The sequence below is a fragment of the Pseudonaja textilis genome, chromosome 2, assembly GCF_049901715.1.
Source record: "Pseudonaja textilis isolate UNSWEBS1 chromosome 2, rPseTex1.2, whole genome shotgun sequence".
Lineage (NCBI taxonomy): Eukaryota > Metazoa > Chordata > Lepidosauria > Squamata > Elapidae > Pseudonaja > Pseudonaja textilis.
In genome coordinates this window covers 43309317-43332209 of record NC_141991.1, presented here as the reverse complement: position 1 = coordinate 43332209, position 22893 = coordinate 43309317, and positions in this window count along the sequence as shown.

Sequence of the window (22893 nt, the reverse complement as noted above, 5' to 3'; positions counted from 1 at the left end):
TACTACAACACTGGGTTCATGCAACATTGTGGGAAACAGCCCAATATGGTAGATGGAATCTTGGATGAGATTTGGATCAAAATGGAGTCTCTCTCACTCAAGTCAAGATATAGTATTCTTGCCTCCCCAGCAGAAAAATATGCAATCCCTGGAAACAATTACATCAATTAGAAAATTGTAGAACACCATATCTAAAAAGTGATTTGATCCTTTACATAACAAATTTGTAAAAAGATAAAAATAGGTATGAATGAATTGTAATGCCAAATGACTTGTGCACCTCTTCTGAATTGAAATAGATTGAGACTGAAAGCTCACCAAATGGCAGGCATCTTTATAAAACCCTTAGTTAAATAAAGGAATCCTTTGCCGTGAGATGTGGTGAAAGTTATTAGAATAAATGGTTGTAAAAGGCAGGGACAAAGGCAAAATTGCCATTAGTTGGATAGTTGCCTAAAATCTCCAGAATTATAGGCCAAATGATGCAAATATGAGCTGCTGCTCTGCAAAGATAGAGGAGAGCAATGAATGACATCTCAGGCTTTTTATATACTTTTGCTATTAAAAACAAGCTTTTCTGAGAAAAAACATTTGCCCCACAACTGGTGGTTGTGACTCCACAGTATGCTTTTTATTTTTGTCCCTCCATTCATGTTGAGACTCTAGAAAGAGTGCAGAGAAGAGCAACAGATGATTAGGGAACTGGAGGCTAAAACATATGAAGAACAGTTGCAGGAATTGGGTAAGTCTAGCTTAGTGAAAAGAAGGACTAGGGGTGACATGATAGCAGTGTTCCAATATCTCAGGGGCTGCCACAAAGAAAAAGGAGTCAACCAATCTCCAAAGCACCTGAAGGCAAACCAATCAAGAAGAGAAGCAACCTAGAACTAGGGAGAAATTTCCTGGCAATTAGAACAATTAATCAGTGAAGCAATTTGCCTCCAGAGATTGTGTGCTCCAACACTGGAGGTTTTTAAGAAGAGATTGGGCAAACATTAGTCTGAAAGATCTCTAAGTTCCCCCCAACTTTGTTGTTCTGTTATGTGCACCAGTAAGGAAGCAGAATACTGTAAAATCTACTCAGCACTTTATGCAAACTGACAATAGAACTTAAAGGTTCTGTGGATGAAAGCAGGGTAATCCCCCTGCATTTGAAACAATGAAAAACTGATATAATTTGCCTGTAATTCAATTGCCTTTTTTTGCTTATGAATTTTAAAATTCTGAGGAAACTCTGGGGAAGCGATAAACCTATAATGTTAAAAACCTTCTCAGCAATGCAGTGTGTAAAAGGTGGTAATGTCAGCTTTCGATTTGGGTGCCGTAAAAGCCTGGATGTTTATTATTATTATATTTTGGTAAGAAGCCATATGGAAATATGCTCCTTTTTCCATGTAAAAGCACTTTTATAGTTGAAGAAATGCAGGCCATTGCACATTTACAATAAGGTTAGCATAGTGACTACCAAGGTATCAATTTCTGATTTATTTCCAGTATGTACAGATCCCTTTTCTGTTTCTAAGTGCTGGTAAATTAACTGTGACTAATTAGCTGATGAATTGATAGGCACCACAAGCTCCAAAGCATAGGCCCTGTGGGTACCCTGTCATCCCCATTCAATATTCATAGAGGATAGAGGAAAGGAAGGAAGGAAGGAAGGAAGGAAGGAAGGAAGGAAGGAAGGAAGGAAGGAAGGAAGGAAGGAAGGAAGGAAGGAAGGAAGGAAGGAAGGAAGGAAGGAAGGAAGGAAAATTACCATAATCTTGAATCTCCATTTTGAATGGAACCAGGGCTGATTTGTGCAAGCCTAAAATATACTTCTATGCGTTCATGTCTTTGTCTGTCACTGGGTTGTGTGGGTTAGACTAGCAGCTCCCAACCTTTTCGTCACCAGGGACCATTTTCTGGAGAGAGGTTTTCTTTGGACCAGAAGGGGCATGTTTCTATGTGCTGCCTGCATCCCGCAGATGGGGGTTTGCTTGTTTGTATGGTCTGGTTTCTGGTGTGTCCCAGATCAGTGCCAGCCCACAGACCTGGATTTGAGGACCTTTGGGTTAGACCAAGAAGTCTCTGTAATCAATAAGACTCTTTTTTTTTTAATTTACTGCATGTGCGCTATGGTGAAAAACAACAACAATCCTAAATTCATGAGATGTCCTTCTAGCTCTGAGTTAGAATGAATTATTTTCTTTCAATTTTGAAGTTAGAATTTTTAAATTCAGGAACACTTCAGCATGAATATAAAAATAACTGAACATTTTTCTACTTAAATTGGACTTAAACGCCTCCTAGTTCAATATTATTTGAACATTAAAATTCATATGACTGTGTGGGGGAGATGGGAGGAGCTTGCGCCGTGGCGACACGGTCTGCAATCGAGCTCCTCGATTGCAGCCGATATCTCCGCCACTGGCCGGTCCAACGGACCTACGCTGTCCCGTAGGGACAGCCATCGTGAAGAGCATATCCTGAGGATTCCGGGATACCGCAAAAATCCCTGGAGAGCCCGGTGAAGCTCTTCTTGCCAGCGGCGGAGAGGCAGCCCCATGCTGCTGAGGCCGGGCGACTCCAGACGGAAAGAGTTTGAGAAAGAGTTTGTCGGTTGGGTGAGAACTTCTTTTTTTATTTAATTTTTTGAATTTGGAAAGTTTACTCTAATTATCTGAAGAAACCTGTGTGATTTTTGTTTTGTTTTTTGACAAAATTGATTTAGCGGCGTTTTTTAGGGAAACGTCAAAGAGAGAATCCATTTTTTTTTTCTTTGCTTCCGGACTCTATTGTTACTTATTGGATAACTGGACTGTTTTCTTTTTCTATATATTCATATGTTTTATTCTTCTTCTGGACTTTTTATTTTTATTTTTTTTTCTGGGCTAGAGGCTTCTCTTGATTTTGTTTGATTTTTCGGTTTTTGTTTTGTGTATTGCAAGTCGGCTTTCCCTTAAGAGAGGAGGGGGAAAGTGAGAACTATGATACTTTGTAACACTGCCACCTAGAGGCTCGGAAATATTTTAAAAAAGAAAAATAGACTCTTCTTCTCAAGGACATCCCCTGATAAGATAGAGGAAAGCACTTTGTGGAATATTATTACAGGTGTCTTTCTGGATATACATGGCTCAGCTTTGAAGCTTGTGGGAAAGAGAAGGAGTTATAATTAGAGCCTTGGATAATTAAATAGAGTGCAGTGTTGTTGTTTTTTTGAGTTCTGCCAACCCCTTCACTAACATCAAGGTCCTGACTTTTAAGCTTGATTTATTTGCAAAGGGAAGCCTCTGAATTTCTTTTTTCTACTTATATTTTATTTTGATTTAACTGATTTTATTTTTTTCTTTTGCCTATTTGGATCCTGTTTTCTCTTTTTTCCTTTTTTTTTTTTTTTTTTAATGTACATTAGCGGACTATTTCTTTTTCCTTTTTTTTAATTGAGAGTTTTTTTCTTTTTTCTTTTTTTTTCTTTTTCTGGCTGGACTAAGGTGTGGAATCTGAAGAAACTTATTTTTCTTGGTTTTTGTTTTGTTTTTTGTTTTTTCTCTTTTTCTTCTTCCCTTCTTCCTTTTTGGCTTTGTCTTGTTTATTATTATTATTGGGTTTTTATTTTTACTGTTACTTTTTTATGGTTTTTTTTTCTTTTTTTATTGGACTAAGGTCAGGAAGAATTTGAAGAATTTTTTTTTCTTTTTTCTTTTTTTCTCTCACTTTTGGCTTTTTATTGTTGGCCTTTTACCTTGGATTAAAATTTCATATTTTTTTCTCTTTTTTTGTGGATTAAAATTTGAAAAAACTTGAAGAGTTGGAACCATTTAAAATGAGTAAGAAATTTATATCTTGGGTGCCTCTATGTCTGCTTCTGCCTCCCCACCATCTGGACAGCGTTCAATTCAGACATTGTTAAAGCAAGATAAAGAGAAAGAAAAGAACAAGAAAGAGTATCCTTCCAGATGATTATGCAAGGAATTCAAGATCTTAAGGTAAAAATGGATACTATTGAACAAAGAACAGGTAGGATGGAACAGATGATGGAAAAATATGAAGAGAGACTCCAAAATGTTGAAGAGGGAGGCAAACAAAGAGAGGAGAAAATTGGAAATATCGACAATAGATTAACAGCGATTGAACAAGAAAAAAGTGAGATGTTGAAGTGGGAGTTGGATAGATCAGAATTTTATCTTAGATTCCAAAATATAGAAGAAGAAAAAGGACAAGATTTGGTTGCGATAATGGTAGGAATCTTGGCGAGGCGCTCGAGATAACAGAAGAGAAGATGATGGATGGAATTGATGAGATATATCGAGTTTTTACAAGATATGCGATGAGAAATAACCTACCCAGAGAAGTTCATATTAGATTTATTAAAAATCTTTGAAGACACAAATATTGCAAGTAGCAAGAGAGAAGCCACTGAAATACAAAAGTAAAGAAATTTTGGTTTTAAAACAAATACCTAGAAGAGTGAGAGAGATGAGAAGAGAATACCGATTCCTGACTAAAAGGTTATTGGAAAAAGAGGTGTCTTACAGGTGGTTGATTCCAGAAGGATTGATGTTTACGTGGCAGGAACAGAGACATAGAATTGATTCAATTGAGAAAGCAGAACTGTTTTGCGCAGAGGTTTTGGAGGCAGAGAAGGAGGAGCAGGAAAGGAGGTCCCATCAATTGAATCTCAAGAGGAACAAATGGAGGTTGGAAAAGAAGAAGGTGCAGTAGGTGGACAAGTGGATATTAAAGATCAACGTGAGGCAAGACCCACGAGAGTGGTTAAATCTAAATATAAAACATAATTATGGAAGAAAAAAAATTGATTACAATGAATATAAATGGATTGAACTCAGCTGCTAAGAGAAGGAAGATTTTCCATAAATTAATGAAATTAAGGTTAGAGCATAATTTGTTTACAAAGAAGTTCATATTAAAAAGCAACATGAACAATTGTTATTACAACCAAAATTAGGAAATTGTTTACCTCTTTGACACAATCCAAGAAAAGAGGGGTGGTTTTATATATTAAAGAGGCCATTCCAGCAAAAATGATTTATACAGATGATGATGGGAGAATATTAATGGTAGAAATAATGGACAATAATAGAAAGATACTTTTGATTGCAATTTATGCACGAATGATAAACAGGAAGAATTCTATAGAAAATTACATACTAAGACTGCCGAACTTGACTATGCTAATGTAATTATGATGGGAGACTTTAATGGAATTGTGGATAATAGACTTGACTATATTGCAACAACAGTAAAGCATAACAGGAAAACTCTTCCTAAATCCTTTTTAAAATGATAGATGAATTAACTTTAAAAGACATATGGAGAGAAAGAAATGATAAATCTAAGCAATTTACGTTCTATTCAAATAGGCATCTATCATGGTCCAGACTGATATGATTTGGATCTCAACAGATTTAATGTCTAGTATTCAAGAAGTAAATATTGAAACAAGTACTTGGGCTGACCATAACCCATTGACAATTGAATGGAAGGGACAAAGGAAAAGATCGAGATGGACATTAAATAATTCTATTTTAAAGGATAAGGAATTTATACAATGGATGGAGAAAGAATTGGCCTTCTTCTTTAAAGAGAACAGAAAAGAAGACACCTCAATACAGAATGTTTGGGACACAATGAAGGCCTATGTTAGAGGCTTGATAATAGACTATACAAGAAAAAGAACAACAGGAAAAGGCGAACTCTTAAAGCCTTGGATGATGAATATAAGGGACTTGAAAAAGAATTACAGAAAATGCCACACAGAAAAGATGTTAAAATGAAACTGGATATAACTAAACATAAAATGGATTTAATAGAGAAAGAAGAACTGGCACAGAAAATTAGGAATGCTAAACAGAATTATTTTGAGGATGCAAATAAGCCAGGTAGATGGCTAGCATACAAATTGAGAAAGGAGAAAGAGTCGAGGAAAATACACGCAGTTAATACGACCAAAAGGTAAAATTTGTTATGGCAGCAAAGAAAAAAAGAGATTATTTATGATTTTTATAAGCATTTGTATAAGAAAGAAGACATTGACGAGGAGAAAGTTAAACAATACCTACAGAATGCAAATCTACCTAAGATACCTAAAGAGATTGAAGAAATGCTAGAAAGTAATATAACAATGATGGAGTTAAGTCAAGCACTTAAGAAACAAAATAATGGAAAGGCACCAGGTCCAGACGGGTTTCCTGTAGAATTTTATAAAATCTTTCAAGAATCACTGTGTATTCCATTGTTAGAAGTTATGAATGAAGTTATGTTAAAAAAGATGATACCTAAAACATGGTCAGAGGCTTACATTACACTTATTCCAAAGAGGAGGCGGACCTACTGCAAATCAAGAATTATAGACCGATTTCTTTACTAAATGCAGATTATAAAATTTTTGCTTCAATATTAGCAGAAAGACTTAAAAAGTACTTGAATAACTTTATCCACCCAGACCAAAATGGGTTTTTGCCAAGCGACAAATCAGAGACAATATGAGAGTAATTCTGGACACCCTGGAATACTATGAGGCACATCCTGAAAAGCAAATGGCTTTGATATTTTTAGATGCTCAAAAGGCATTTGATAACGTGAATTGGAGATTTATGTTACTTTTAATGGAACAGATGGGCTTTGCTAGAAGATTTATTCAGGCAATAGAAGCAATTTATAATGAACAAACAGCTAAGGTAATGATGGAGGGAGAATTTACAGATCCTATTAATATAAGAAAAGGCACAAGACAAGGTTGTCCTCTTTCTCCCTTGATATTTGTATTGACTTTGGAAGTGTTGAATAGAAATATCAGAGAAGATAAAACTATAAAAGGAATGAAAATTAAAAGGAAGAATTTAAACTACAAGCCTTTGCAGATGACCTAGTCTTTATCTTGGAAGACCCTATAGAAACAGCCTCGAAACTGTTGGAAAAGATAGAGGTCTATGGGGAGGTGGCTGGTTTGAAAATAAATAGAGATAAAACAAAGATTTTGTCAAAGAATATATTGCTGAAACAAAGGGAAGAGTTGGCAGAACTGTTAAAAATTCAAGTTACAAACAAGGTTAAGTATCTGGGGATATATTTGACATCAAGATGTAGTACATTGAAGGAGAATAATTATATTAAACTTAAACAACAGATAGCTCAAGACTTGAAAAAATGGGAGAATTTACAATTGTCATTAATAGGAAGGATTTCAACAATTAAGATGAACATTTTACCCAGAGTCTTATTTTTGTTTCAAACAATACCAATTAGGCTTGGAAAAGAATATTTTGAGGATTTAAATAAAATTGTTTTGAAGTATATATGGCAAGGTAAGAAAGCAAGAATAAAGTTAAAGCTTTTACAGGATGCTAGATTTAGAGGAGGGTTTGGACTGCCTAATTGGGAGTTGTACTACCAAGCTGCAAACTTGACGTGGGTTAAAGAATGGATAACATTAGAAAACCAGATTGTTGACATTAGAAGGTCATGATTTGTTGTTGGGCTGGCATGCTTTTTATGGTACAAGGGAACTAAAACACAGGGGTATTTTAGAAGGCATTATATACGGGAGTCTCTGTGGTTGAATTGGGAGAAGATAAAAAAACAGTGTTATTTGAAAATTCCAGTTTGGTTATCGGCGATAGAAGCTTTTCTTATCCTATAATCTATAAAAAGGAACAAACAGTTAACTATGGGGAATTATTAGATGAAAAGGGTGAACTTAAATCGATGCAAAAATTGGAAGAACAAGGTATACGGATGAATTGGTTTTCATATTTGCAAATATATTCAAAGTACTATGAGGATTCCAAAGCAGAGGATTTTATGATAAGCAAACTGATTTGGATAAGATTTTGATGGGTACTGATGAAAAGGTGATTAAAAAATTGTATGGTTATTTATTGCAAATTAAGCTTGAGGAAGAACAAGTTAAAGAAACTATGATTGCGTGGGGGAGGAATTTTGGATATGGGATTGATTTAGAGAAATGGCAGAAATTATGGTGCTAAAATTATAAAATGACAATGTCTACAGCCTATAAAGAAAACTTGTATAAGATGTTTTACAGGTGGCATTTTCCCCGACAAGGATAGCAAGAATGTTTAAGAACAAATCCAAAAATGCTGGAAATGTCATCAGAAACCTGGTTCATACTATCACATGTGGTGGACTTGTGAGGATGCTAGAAAATATTGGACTAAAATCCACATGTGGCTGGAAAAAATGACAAAGAAGCATATAGACTTGAAACCGGAGTTTTTCTATTGGGAATACTACCAGATACTTATAGTAAAGAGTTGAAATATTTGATTGTAAATGTATTGACTGCTGCTAGGATTGTATTTGCAAAAATTGGAAAAATGAGAAAATTCCATTGCAAGAAGAAGTTGTAAAGAAAATTTTGGAATGTGCTGAGATGAGTAGATTGACTTTTGAAATTAGAGAGCAAGAAGATAAACAATTTTATTTAGTTTGGGATCTTTTCTATCAATGGTTGAATGATGAAATATTAAAATATAAAAGTTAGATAATAAGGAATAATAATGACTTTATTTTCCCTTTCCTTTTATTGGTTTTTGATACTATATTTATATAATAGTTTTCTTTGTTTCTTTCTTTTTTATATTTGGGATAGAATTGGTATGATTATAAGATTTGTTTTAGAATAAAATATTTAAAATATAGTTATCTCATAAAGGCATGACCGAATAAAAGTTTAGTCAATTTTTTTTTTTCTTTAATAGAGATACTAGGATTTATAAATTTGTATTGATAAGAGTATTATATAAAGTAACTGTAATTGTGACTATGAGGTGAATGCACAAAACCGATGGACCAACCGACTTACGGTGTGTACAAAAATATGGGGGAGCTGATACTTTTATGTTTTGTTGTTGTGTTTTTTATGTTAAAAAAATAATAAAAATTTATATAAAAAAAAAAAAAATTCATATGACTGTGTGGTTCAATGCAAATTTGAATCTGACACAGCTTAGATCTATATTTGCTAATGAAATGTGGAGTCTATTCAGGGTTAGGTGGCACTAGTGGTCAAAGCATGCCCACCATATTATTCATGTGGCCTGTGTGGGGAGCATTTCCATGCTAGATGAAGCAAGCAGAAGATGAAGGGAGATAGCTACAGCAAGAGAATGTGGCAATACATATAATTTACCAAGCACTTCTTAGTTTGCAGTGGGGATCCCTGAGCTGTTAATAGCCACATCACCCATTTCTATTCTGAAGACCCATATTTCTCTCTTGTTTGAAAGTAATGACCGTTAATAGGTAGGATAATCATACCCATCTGCTAACCAACCATGATTATGCACGCCATTCTAGAAGAGTTGACCAGTAAACATAAGGACCAATTTTAGCAAAAGTTATGCAGAAATACAATATTTAGAAAGTTGCTTATATTTCAGCCATGACAGAGTCTTTTCTTTTTCCCCCCAGGAGATTGCAAAGCTCACTAGCTGCTGAAGCAATTTTGCAATGCAAACTTAATATCTAAACTCATAAAGTCATAAATGGATTTGAACTTTCCAAACTGTCCATTAGATTGTCAATGATGATCAATCCATATAGCAAAACAATTAAAATGTAGACCTAAATCAATGATCATATCCACAAATCCATTCATGGCCCAATCACATATTTAAAAGAAGGTGTTTAAATCAGATTTTTAAATGAGCTTCCTGATAAAAACCTATAATCTGGAAGTATTTGTGTGAGTTTATATCTGGGTCTGTTCGTATAAATCTTGATATAAACAATGCATTTTAGGGCTATTTTCAAAACTGAATTTTTATAAATCATAGAAGAATTGGATAGTTATTTACAGCCAGATATGAAAATGCATAATACTACCCCCCTTTTCATCATTCAGATAATTGATCAAATTATTTATTCAAAGCCAGAAAGTTCATCAGCCAGAAAGCTTTCTAATTTGGCCAACAGACCATGTCATTGTTATCTATTGATTGAGCTACTTGGTGAACATCTTATTGTTATACAATTTATAATTTTGAATGGAAAGCTCCAGAAAGTTTACATTGCAAGTGAAAATTATACTAATGCTCTCCATGTCTCAAGATCTTTGAAATGTCTAGAGAACTCATTCTTATTTCTTCCACTGTGATAATTCCTATTTAAGAAATATAGGTTAATATATTTTTGCACCAGCACATATTCTTATAACCTCACCTCCAATATTAAAATCTATGTTACTAAATATATAAAGTGATGATCATCATAATTACATTGATGTTATAATGACCATTTTTTTTCATGCTCTGGGTTAACCTTCTTAGCCTTCTTTATTTGGTCTCCAGGGAAAGCAAGTAGCTTTCAAGACATTGTTAATATTCATCTTCTTTTGATATGATTTGCTTTCAGTGGATTCATGGGGACCAGAAAAATAGAATAATAAAATAATAGAAAATTGCCTAAGGTGAAATTTGTATATATAATTCACTCAAATACATCCAGTTGTTGGATGGAATTGTGACAATTATGCATTTAACCAGATTTTGACAATTGATGACAACAACAATGATCTTCAAAATAAAATCTGTATCTCCTACCACTCCACAGTGCTTGAAGACATCTCTTGCATGAATTAGTCATGCAATTTATATATTACATCTTTCATAATCCTCCCTTTACAATGAGAGAGTCCAGCCCAGCTTATTTTATCTCAGCATTATTAAAATCACTATTACCATTGCTAATGCTTCCAGGGGAGATAATATTAATAACAGTCTGCTCCATCAGATCCCGTCAGTTCCCAAGGTGATTAATATTGCTGTTGGCAAGAAGTATTATGTTGTTTAGGAGAGCATATTGCTTGGCTCATAGGCCATTCGTCATCAGCTGTGATAAATGCATTGCTATTTTCTATTATTGCATTACTGTTTACACAGCTTGAGATGGCCCATAAAGCTGTTAGGAGCACCACCAAAATGCATGTAGAGTCAGATCTTGGAAATGAGCAAAATCACCCAGATTATTATTGCTTGGTTGCTTGAGCAAGTTTCTTTCCATCCTCAGGTAAAAGGGATGACAATCTGCATTTTCAAGAAAGGTTCTCAGGGGAAGAGTTTATAGCTTTTGACTTGTAGCTGACCTTTGGCAAGGATGTTTCACCCTGCAGATTTCCTGAAATATATAGATGTGGGATAACAATGTCTCCAACTTAGACTGACATAGTTCACAGCAGTTAATGATCAAATATTATGCAATATTATTATTATAAATTATATATTATTATAAAATTATGCAAGACTTCTTAGCCAGTTTAAGAAACAAATAGGGCCATTATGGACAAGAATGAATTATCTTTTTCTATCGGATTCCCTCAGTCCATCTATTAAAAGTTATACTAAAATAATCAAGTCCTAATTATGCATTTCCAAGCACAATGAAATCAGTAAAAGTTATCTCTGATTTAAAATACTTCAGGCACCATTGCATGGATTAGAATATACAGAAAATATGGCCAGAATATTGAAGACACAATCATATAATGTGTGTGTTTTATGTACTATATTCATGGGTTATATGCTGATACAATTCTCTTAGCAAGAGGTATATTTTTTCTTTGAGATTAATGCTCCACTTGTGATACTCTGATTGAGCAGCAAGTTTCTATAGACATCTGCTGTAATCACAGTAACTTCTGATTTGATCAGGCACCTAATTCTCCAATAAGTATCAAAGAAAACCTAAAGAACACTAGTCTTCAAAATATTGAAGGTTTCCAGTATTTGTATACACTGAATGCTTAAAGACGCATATTACCTACACATTTCTTCAGGGAATCTCCCTCCTTCAGATCTTCATGAAGAACTCAAAATGAAGACAAATTATATAGTAAAAGAAAGAAAAGTAACTGTAGTGGCATGAGTTAATGGCCAAATGACACATGTATCACAGCAGTTAATATTTTACACCCACTGTAGGATGTGGGCTAGGGGATATGTATTTGGTTCAGCTGAATTCATCATTCAGCATTTGATTTGGCTGTTTTGAAAGGTTTTTATTTAACCAAGATGGAGCCAAGAGACTTGAACCTGCGCTTCCACTCCATTCCATTCTTGGACCGCAGATCTTTGGAGTGGAGAAATGTACTTAATAATATGTACTGGACAACCTCTTCCTTGTCCAATCTCTTATCCTAAGTATCTGATTATGATCTGTGGATGTGAATTAATGGGAAACACCAATGTGTGTATATGTTAACATTTTCCCTTAGTTTTGAACAATCAGCTCCACTACATCCACATGAATTCTTCCATTGCACAAATCCCTTTCTAGTTTTTGCATGAAATTTAGCATGAGTGTTCCATACTGCAATCATAATTGAAAACGTAATTATATTTGGCTCTACAGCAACAAATTAGAAATGTAGTACACCTTGTTCTGAATTTATAGCTTTATGCTGGGTTCTGATTGGATTTCCTAAGTAGATCAGATTGAGCACTTTCTGGAGCTCAGGATCAGGTCTTGAACTGGAACTCAGGTCTTAAGTGGTCTTCTTATATCTATGCTATATGCACTGCATGAAATGGTTACTGACGTCTTTCCATATCAGCCTTCATTCATATTTAGAAATTTATAATATCCTTCCTGTTTGTAGTTACACACACACACACAAAGATTTTAAATTACTCATGTATTAGTGTAGAAAATGATTCAGATGTGGAGACTCAGTTGTAATTCTATCCTAAGCAACTTACTTAGTCACTCTGGGCCAGTTAGCTGTCTTTTATCTTCACAGGATTGAGTTTGTGAAGATAAAATGGGAAAAGGGAGTACTATGTATACTACCTTCCACCCCCAGAAGAAAAACATCTAATAAGTAGATCATTAAAAATGCACACATTTCCATCAGTTATGGTGGAATCAAGTTGATAGTCTGAATATCTTAGTTAAGATGAAATGCTGCCAACTCACTTCCAAATTAGTTCTTTCAATAGCCGATACCTAATGCATTTTAAAATGTAATGAACTGCAACTAATTGCCATGTGCTCGTGCACATAGACAGCATAGTAAAACATTTATACTTTCAGGTCAGTAATGAAACAAAATGCAATGCTACTTTAGAAGTATTTATTCATTTAGTATCTCTGTTGAGAATATGACTAGTTTCACACTAAGAGGTTAATGGCCAATTAAAATATGATATGGGAAGAAATGCACATCTGGTCCTTCCAGATAGGAAACAAAATCCAGATGTTACCATCGTACATGTATTATACCATTGTGATAAAGAACACTGGAATTTATTTCCAATCCAATGCCAGTGCTGAACCCCCTTTTTAAACACCACTCCGTTGCATGTATTTGCACAGCTGAATGTGTTCCTGAGCATATGAATTAGGTCAGCTAAAGACTATTAGTATATCCTATTATAGTTCATTCTGATATCACCATGACATTAGTAGGTGCCCTGGGATTGACAACCTATGGGATTAGTTGATGATCAGTTGAAACCAATTGCTCACCTGTTAAATTCATTAATGCATTTTAATGCCACCAATGAAAGCCACTGTCTTGGATGGCTTTAAAAGGGATTGATGAATGTATGGACGACAAGTCTACTCAACACTATTAGTGTGACAGATTCAATACTAGTTCAAGGATAGGACAGTATGCCTTCCAATTCCAGTTGCAGGGAGCAATGATGGAAGAGTGTCAGTGATGCAATGAATTTGACTTTAGACAAACACCAGGAGACAGTGGAGGATATGGGGGTCAGATGGTCTTTGGTCTATGAGGGTCACGGACAGTCAGACAGTTAGCGATTGAACAATGGTGAGAGAAGAGCAATTTTGTTTAAAAGCATCCTGTAGGCCACAGTAAGAAATAAATGATCCTTTCCTCATCCAATTTGGGATATTTCTACATATTAAAATACCTGCAATGAAAATGCTGAGCTGGAAAATGCTAATCATGGGATATGGTGGCTTAATGGCTAAGACACTGAGCTTGTCAATCAGAAAGGCTGGCCATTTGGCGGTTTGAATCCCTAGCACCATGTAATGGAATGAACTCCCATTACTTGTTCCAGTTTCTGCCAACCCAGCCGTTCAAAGGCATGTAAAAATGCACGTAGAAAAATAGGGACCACTTTGGTGAGAAGGTAACAGTGTTCCGTGCATCTTCGGCATTTAGTCATGCCGGCTACATGACCATGGAGACATCTTTGGACAGCACTGGCTCTTCGGCTTTGTACTGGAGATGAGCACTGCCCCCTAGAGCTGGAAACGACTAGCATATATGTGCGAGGGGAACTTTTACCTTTACCCTAAGAGAGACGCGTTTAATAATTAGAAGTACTGAAATAATCCAGTACTGGTTCATTTCCTTTAGTATAGAACATTCTTGGGTAAACTCGGAGCAAGATTTGGAAAAGGATGCATACACACAGGGACACATTATACATGCTTCATTGAAAAAATCATGACTAGCATGTTTCATTGATTTGAATGGGTTTTGTACTGATTTGATGTGATGTAACTCCATTTGTCTTTGGAAGAGAAGTTTTATGCTCTTTATTGACTACAATATTTCACATTGTCTGTAGCTTAATGCATTCATTTAAATTAAAATAATTTCACATACTAAATATTAGGATTGTATCCACTTCAAAATGATTTGAAAGAAATATTAATTTTTTCAATGAACTCAGAATCTCCCTGCTATTTGTTAACATGCTAGCTTCTTTTCAGGATTCCATACAAGTCATCCAGAAAATGGATTGCTGCTTTAAGGAGTCCATTAAAAGAGCCATTAAAGCAGCTGCTGTTTCGAGCTGCTTTAATGAGTAGCAAAAAAATGAGTGCTTTGTTCAAACTGACATAAAATTCCAAAATATGTTTACCAAATAAAATTCAAAGCCTATATAGTATATGGGAGTCCACTGTGAAGTTAAAAAAAGGCTCTGTCCATTTTTATGCGTGCCACACAGGATGTATATCTTTAGTAAATATGATACTTTTAACTTCACCAGCAATTTAACAAATCCATAGCTGATCCTTGGTGAGTATACTAACAATAGCAATAGCACTTATTGTAGACTTATGCACCACTTCATAGTGGTTTACACAGAATCAGCATATTGCCCCCAACAATTTGGTTCCTCATTTTACCCACCTCAGAAGGAAGGAAGGCTGAGTCAACTTTCAGTTGTTGAGGATTATGTTTAAAAATAATTATCATTAAACTTAAGTACATGCTCTTAAGTGTACAATAAACAAAACAATTATTTGTGCCCAATAAACAAAAAAAGGAGGACTAGGGGTAACATGATAACAGTCTTTTAATGTTGGAGGACTGACACAGAGAAGAGAAGAGGGAGGTCAATCTAACTTCCAAAGTAGCTGAGAGTAGGACAAGAAATAATGAATGGTAAGTTATTACGGAACCCAAAACCAAGAAATTTCCTGACAGAAAAATTGATCTGTGGAACCGCTTGCCTCCAGAAGCTGTGGGTGTATCTTCTTTGGAGATTTTTAAGAAGAGATTGGACAGCCATTAGTCCAGATGGTATAGTGTCTCTGCTTGAGCAGAGATTGGACCAGAAGACCTCCAAGGTTCCTTCCAACTTTGTTATTCTGTATTCTAAAGTGATTCCTAGTGACACCAATTCACAAATAATGTATTTACTTGTTCCATGGCAACTTGGCAGAACTCATATTTCTCAGGATTTTGAGACAATCATAATTACAGTAGTATGTATGTATATATATATAGAGATAGATCTTTGGTTGTTCGGGTTTTCTCCCGCGTAAGATTCGAAGCAATCTCACATCACTCTGAGAAGCACAGAGCCGGAGACAGAAGCCTGAAGATGATGAATGAGACTTCATCGAAACGTTGCCTAGATACTTCGAATCTTACGCGGGAGAAAACCCGAACAACCAAAGATCTACATACAAATACCCGCGAGAACCTCAGAAAACAAATATATATATATATGTAGGTCTAGGTGTGTTCGGGTATTTTCCCGTGTAAGATTAAGAGTATCTTGGTGATGTTTCGGCGAGGTCCCACTCGCCATCCTCAGGTGGTGCTTTCAGCTTCATGCCAGTGCAAACAGTGTGTGATCGGAGCTGCCGTCTCTCTATAAATACTGGTGGTGGGGGCTGGTGTGCTGGGCTGGTTGGCTGCGCTGTTGCCTCTTGATTGGTTGATGGAGTTGATGTTGGTATAATGGGCTGTGTGATGACCTTGTGAGTTTTGTTGTGGAGATATACTGGATCTTGTGCTGTAATCTCCTGGGTCATTTGTTTTGTAGTGATCTTTTTTCCATTAGCCTCTCGTGTTTTAACAGCTTGGGTAATGGGTTGTGTGATGGGCTTGCAAGTTTTCTTAAGTTTTCACGAGTATTTATATGTATGGTATTCAGCTTTGTTCGGGTATTTTCCCATGTCATTATAGTTGTGCTTTTAAAGTTGTAGCAATGTTTCAGCAGAATCTCATCTGCCATCATCAGGCTTCTGTATAGTGTTTGTCTGTGAGTCAGACTTTCACAGCCATTTCTGTTTTAAATTTGGTGCTAGCCTACGCTGTGCCAGAATGGTTTTTTTCTTCCTCCTGATTGGTTGGGAGTCTTGGTCTGTGTTTATTGGTTTTGGAGTTTGCTGTGTTCTGCTTGATTGAAAAAAGACCTGAAAGCATGAATAGAAGTGATGACTCCACCAGACTGTCAATTATCTGGAAGCCTGCATTCTCAACCAAAAAAGTCTTCACACCACAAGCCAGGAAAACACCTGGGCACAAACAGACTCCCCCTGATACCTCCAGCTTAAACACACCCCAACCAGGCACCCAGATGAAACCTAGCTTCCTAATAAATGATGGCCGTCCATTTACTCGGAGCCAAGCTGCACTAAAAGCCTCCAATACAGGAAACACAATGTTGCCAGCCAATCAAGACAAAAAAATCTACAAAACAGACAGAAGATATTAGAAACACCAATCAAGCAGAACACAGCAAACTCCAAGACCAATAAACACAGACCAAGACTCCCAACCAATCAGGATGAAGAAAAAACCATTCTGACACAGCGTAGGCTAGCACCAAATTTAAAACAGAAACAACTGTGAAAGCCTGACTCACAGACGAACACAATACAGAAGCCTGATGATGGCAGATGAGATTCTGCCGAAACGTTGCTACAACTTTAAAAGCACAACTACAATGACATGGGAAAATACCCAAACAAAGCTGAATACCATATGTGTGTGTGTGTGTGTGTGTGTGTGTGTGTGTGTGTGTGTGTGTGTATGGTATTCAGCTTTGTTCGGGTATTTTCCCCCGTCATTGTAGTTTGAGGTCACATAGTATTCCTGCTCTTTTAACTTCCAGTTTCTTATAGGTTTTGGTCTGGCTGTTTATTTCCTCCCCGTAGAGGTCTGATATTCCCCAAAATACCCGAACAAAGCTGAAGTACCTGCGAAAACTTAAGAAAACATATATATGTGTGTGTGTGTGTGTGTGTGTGTTTTCTTAAGTTTTCGTGGGTATTTATATGTATGGTATTCAGCTTTGTTCAGGTATTTTCCCATGTCATTATAGTTGTATTTTTAAAGTTGTAGCAACGTTTCGGCAGAATCTCATCTGCCATCATCAGGCTCATGTATTGGTTCGTCTTCATCGTGTGTGTCAGGCTTTCACTAATCAAGACAAAAAAATGCTACAAAACAGACAGAAGATATTAGAAACACCAATCAAGCAGAACACAGAAAACTCCAAGACCAATAAACACAGACCAAAACTCCCAACCAATCAGGATGAAAAAAAACATTCTAAAAAAGCACGAGGCTAGCATCAAAATTAAAACAGAAATGGCTGTGAAAGCCTGACACATATGACAAAGACGAACCAATACACGAGCCTGATGATGGCAGATGAGATTCTGCCGAAACGACGCTACAACTTTAAAAGCACAGAGCAGTATTTTAAAAAAGAAAAATGGAAAGAATGACCAAATCATTTGGTTTCATCTAATTCCATTCATAAGAAAAATGATTTAAATAAATCCACATATGGGGCAAGGTTAGGTTCTTTTTTGTAGGAACACTGGAAATAATATATCCCTTCTTCAGATTGAACAAACATGTTCACTTTTCTTTATATTTGCATTCAAAACTTAAATAAATTCTATCTATGTTGAAATGGGTTTGTAAATCTGGTCATTTGGATTTTATTATAACATATATCTCTTCCATCTTACTTCATTCCTAGAAATACTTTCTATATGTGTCAGTATTGAAGATATCCTAATCGCAATATCTCACTCTGTGCTTTGACTGCAGGAAGGAAGAAAAGTGACATAAATAATAGAAAATGATTAGCACGTTCAGATAACAGAGCAAACTGCAATTTATAATATACCAAGCTGAAGTCAGACTAAGATGAGAGGCTCAAATTTATTCCAATTGTATAAGTTTCCATTTCTAGTTTCTGCTTAACTTGTTGCTTAATGGTTTTAGGAGAGATTTTTCATTTGCTCCCTTTGCCCTCCTAACTTTTAATGAGGACAGCTGCTGTTTTTCTAATTTACCAGTAGAGTAATTCATTATTTTAAATGTCAACATAAGAGACAGAAGAGTTCTATAAATAAATTGAGTCTGGAAAGAGTCTGAATAGAAATTTGCATCAGCCACAGGGCTACTAAAAACTCAAAAATAACCACTAAAAGGAGATGGAATTTGTTAGTAGTATGGGATCCAGTCATGGCATCAGAGTACATTATTCTCTACTGATATTAGGAGGAATTTCTGTTCAGTCAAAATTTAGTCTACAAATAATTGTGAACAGCCCAGCCAATGTTAAATGTACTATCGGTCTTTTAAATAGATGTTGCTATTTCCTACTTTAGACCAAAGGCACTGTAGTAGCCTAGATTTTGTTTTGTTTTGTTTTGTTTCATTTGGTACTTTCAAGTTAATGAAAGGGACTCCAGGTTCAGTCCCTGCAGTTTTCTTGGCAAAATTTCTGAGGTAATTTGCCATTGCCTCCTTCCTAGGCCTGAGATAGAGTAATTGGCCCAAGGTCACCCAGCTAGCTTTATGATTAAAGTAAGGCTACTGTAGAACTCATAGATTTATGATTTCAAACCTGATGCCTTACCAGGAAGACCAGACAGAAAATATGACCAGATGAGCTGATTCTACCTTATTGTAAAGCTACATTAATAGAATCTTGCAAATCTGAAAATACAAACCTCCCACTGTCTCTTTTTAAAAATCTGACAAGCTCTCAATCGTGCCTAATCCTAAATTGCATTAACTGAGAGATACAATTGAGATCAAGTGAGGTACTAATACCACTCTATAAAGCCTTAGTAAGACTTTACATCTAGAGTACTACAACCAGTTTTGGTCACTACATTAAAAAAAAGATGTTGAGACTCTAGAAAAAGTGCAGAGAAGAGCAATGAGGATGATTAGGTGACTGGAGACTATGAACATATGAAGAACAGTTACAAGAAATAGGCAAGGCTAGTCTAGTGAAGAGAAGAACCGGGGAGACATGATAGCAGTCTTCCAATATTTGAGGGGCTGCCACAGAGAGGAAGGGGTCAAACTATTTTTCAAGGCACCTGAAGGCCAGTCAAGGAATAATGGATGGAAACTGAACAAGGAGCGATTTAACCTGGAAATAAGGAGAAACTTTCTGACAGTGAAAACAATCAACCAATGGAACACCTTGCCCTCGGAAGTTGTGGGAGCGTCATCACTTGAGACTTTCAAGAAGAGATTGGACTGCCATTTGTCAGAAATGATGTCAGGTCTCCTGCTTGGGTGGGGGGTTGAACTAGATGACCTATAAGATCCCTTCCAACTCTGATTATCTGTTATCTGTTATCTGCCTTTGTAAAAAGTGGCCAGGACAGAAGGAAAAAGATGTGTTCTCCTCATCCGAAATGCAGGCGCTGGTTTGCACTGCACACTTCACTAAGGATGACATGTGGAGAGACCAATTCAGATTTTCAGTAATCTGTACCCCCAGATGCTTAATACTGTTGACCACCTCTATAGCTGCACCCCTGAAACAGAATGGAGTATAACTATGCCAGCTCTTTCTAAAATATACAATAAGTCTACAAGTTTATGGGCTGAAGGTCACCCTCAACTTTTTAGGGTCATACTGGAGAACCTGTTTAACCATTGCATTGCATTGTATTCTATTACAATGAAATATAATTAATACAATTACTGTCCTGTTATGTACTAAATGCTTATGGTTCTTTTTTGTTTGTTTCAACAATATTTTTGGAAATTGATGGGGGCTGTATCCAAGGATTTTGGGGCCATGTGGTGCCATAGAGCCTCAGGTTTGATGTCTCTGTTGTACAACTTTCCATCATTATTCTTTTACCTATTCTGGACCTTCTATGTCCAGTTAATTCCCACATGTCACCTGCAGTGACAGATAAACTCTCAAACTGCTGGCATAAAAGTGAAAAGCTGAAGAGTTTGCACTTGGGTGAGAAGGCAAGCACCTGGGAAACTGAAGCTGTATCAAAATGACATTTCAGGGGCCCTTAAAAGATAAACAGCCAAGCTGCCTCGGGGTCACATCCTTCTTCAAGACAAAAGAAAAATGTATTCAGAAAGGAAAGGCAAAATGTCACATTAACCACAACAGGCATAAGAGGTGCTGATAGCCTTTACACAAATGCCTCTGTACAAATCTGTAACATATAAACTGTATCTCAAAAAGAATATTGCAAAGTCAGAAAAGATGGAGAGAAGGCTACTTTCTCCACATTTTCTTTTTTAGATGAAAATGGGGAGAAATAATAATGGGGGTGGATGTGATGTGATACAGTACAGGCCTTCAATAGTTTCTTTGGGGTGGGGGGAAGAAATGTACAAAGAGAGACTTTGTTGTCACACACCTAATCTGAGATACAAGAATCATTCGGTGAAAACAAACGTTGGGAGATTCACGACAAAAACAATGGAAGTATATACTCATGAAATGAATTAAAATATGGAGTTCTTCACTGTGACTTAAAAGTGAATTCATGAAAGGAGATGAATAAATGGGATGTTACTCAGCACAATCGTATCTACATGTGGGATCAGAGACACTACATTTATGAAAGCAAATTGCCAAAAAGCAGCAAGGGATAGTGCAGCATTGCTTCTTTGGGGACTTTGGTTTACTGGACAGTGAGAACAATCAACCAACGGAACAGCTTGCCCTCGGAAGTTGTAGAAGCATCATCAAGAAGAGATTGGACTGCCATTTGTCAGAAATGATGTAGGGTCTCCCGCTTGGATGAGGGTTTGGACTAGATAAACTACAAGGACCCTTCCAACTCTGATTATTTGTAATCTGTAATCTGGACTCTTGTCCTTCTGGACTTCACAAGAAGCTTCTACTTGAACGTTCTGGGAAATAGATACTGAGCTGGTTGAATCTCGCTTGATGATGATGATGATGATGATGATGATGATGATGATGATATTTAAAAGATGCTGGTATAAAAAATGAGGCATACATGATACAGTCTGTTTTACATTATCTCTTTCCTATCCTACATATATTTCAAAACCAATGCCAATGAAGAATATCTTCACTGCATATGCCTTACTTTCTATTATAATCTAAGAAATATCAAATTTGAAATGTTGGCTTTACTAAGTCTTTGCAAACTGTTTGTTGCCTTTTAGCATGTCTGCCGATATACTGGAATGAATGAAGACCCACTGGTTAACAGAGGCCTTAATAACATTACCAGTCATATCTGGAGAATGAAAATCCAGGAATTTGCTTTGCATTAGTGCTGGCTAGATTCAGATAATTAATTTCAGTTTTATGGTTGTTCTAGCAATCATCATAGTGCAAACGTGGGATATGACTGCTTCATGACGCTGCTTCAAGGTACTGTATCTGCTGCCCACTGTATGCAAAAGAAGATCATATACAAAATAAATAAGCAGTCCTAGTACATGTCACTCTTTAAGAATGTTTTTATACCTGTATGTATATAAACATGTATGTAAAGGATGCAGTGGCTCAGTGACTAAGACACTGAGCTTGTCAATCAGAAAAGTCAGCAGTTCGGCAGTTCAAATCCCTAGTGCCACATAACGGAGTTACTTGTCTCAGCTTCTGCCAACCTAGCAGTTCAAAAGCATGTAAAAATGCAAGTAGAAAAATAGGGACCACTTTGGTGGGAAGGTAACAGTGTTCCGTGTGCCTTCGGCATTTAGTCATGCTGGCCCCATGACCACGGAGACATCTTCGGACAGCACTGGCTCTTCGGCTTTGTAACAGAGATGAGCACTGCCCCCTAGTGCCAGAAACAACTAACACGTATGTGCAAGGGGAACCTTTACCTTTACTTATACCTGTATATCTAGACATTGATTCTCAATAAAACTTCATCTGATTACTGAAACTTGGGTGTAATGAGAGTTACAATGAAGTACATTGAAAGATGATGGCAATACCCTCTTTTATCACAGCAAAGAATTTTAAATAAAATAGGGAGATTTAAGGTTGGAAATGGCAAGGTTGGAAAGCGTGCAATTCTACAACACTATGACTAATGATTTTCTACTTAAACTGAGTTACAACATAAACCTTGATAACTCCCCCCCTCCCCCCATATTCAAAATGACATTCTGGCTGCCTTCAATAGCCATTTCATAACATGGCTAGCTTAGTAGCATAAACATGAAAGCCTTACTCTAATATTAGGATTTGCGTACAAAAATCCAGTGTATAGAATAGGGTAAAGCAGCTAAATTCATAGATCACACTAAACCATATATGTATATGTTTCACCTTAACTTAGTGTGAGGTGTGAACCTAGCCATTACATCTTGCAAAACAATTTATATCTTAACTACAACCCAACATATTACAGCTGTCAACTCAT